General features: G+C 39.9%; 1 non-coding gene across 1 annotated transcript; it reads left to right on the plus strand.

Moving 5' to 3' along the window:
* The first annotated feature begins 531 nt into the window (after positions 1-531).
* Positions 532-637, plus strand: LOC128283127 (small nucleolar RNA R71). The gene has a single exon (XR_008273468.1). It is a non-coding gene; the product is annotated as a small nucleolar RNA R71 (small nucleolar RNA).
* Positions 638-984: the final 347 nt, after the last annotated feature.

The raw sequence follows: 984 nt of genomic DNA on the forward strand, positions 1-984 counted from the left end.
GACTTTTTCTCTTATTGGTAGGGTGGTTGTTGGAAGCTTGGAGGTGGTGGTCTCTGATTCCCTTGGCCTCCCCATGAGAACTTTGGGTGTTTCCTCCAACCTGCATTGTAAGTATTACTATAAGGATTATTTTGAGATCGAGGATTATTACCCATGTAATTTAACTGCTCGTTCTCCATGTTGTGGCTATAGGGTGGGTATTCTGAATTACTAGATCTGCCTCCATTTGCTTCGCACTGTATTACTGGGTGAACCTGCGAAGAACCAAAAAAGCTGTTAATTTTTCTATTCAAAATTTCTACCTGATTAGAGAGCATGGTGACCGAATCGACGTTAAAAACGTCGGCTGTTTTTGTTGGCTTTGTCCTCATGACTTGCCACTGATAATTATTCAGTGACATCTCTTTTATAAATTCATAAGTATCCTCAGGTGTCTTATTATTGATAGTTCCACCAGCGGTTGCATCGATCATCTGTCGAGTCGAAGGATTCAGGCCATTGTGACACGTTTGAACCTGTAGCTAGAGTGGTAACCCATGGTGAGGGCACTTTCTCAACAGATCCTTGTATCTCTCCCATGCATCGTAGAGTGTTTCTAAATCCATCTGCACAAAAGAGGAGATATCATTATGTAATTTGGTTGTTTTAGCCAGCGAAAAATATTTTAATAAAAACTTTTCGGTCATTTGTTCCCAAGTAGTGATTCACCCTCGTGGTAACGAGTTCAACTACTGTTTAGCCTTATTCCTTAACGAAAAGGGAAACAACTGAAGGTGAATGGCATCATCAGAAATGCCATTGATTTTAAAAGTGTCACAAAACTCTAAGAAATTTTCCAAGTGAACGTTGGGATCCTCGTCCTGCAAACCATCAAACTGAACAAACTGTTGGATCATTTGAATGGTGGTAGGTTTCAATTCAAAATTATTTGCAGCAACAACAGGCCTAACTATGCTCGATTCAGTTCCTGTTAAAGAAGGTTTA

Source organism: Gossypium arboreum, chromosome 10, assembly GCF_025698485.1.
Source record: "Gossypium arboreum isolate Shixiya-1 chromosome 10, ASM2569848v2, whole genome shotgun sequence".
Classification (NCBI taxonomy): domain Eukaryota; kingdom Viridiplantae; phylum Streptophyta; class Magnoliopsida; order Malvales; family Malvaceae; genus Gossypium; species Gossypium arboreum.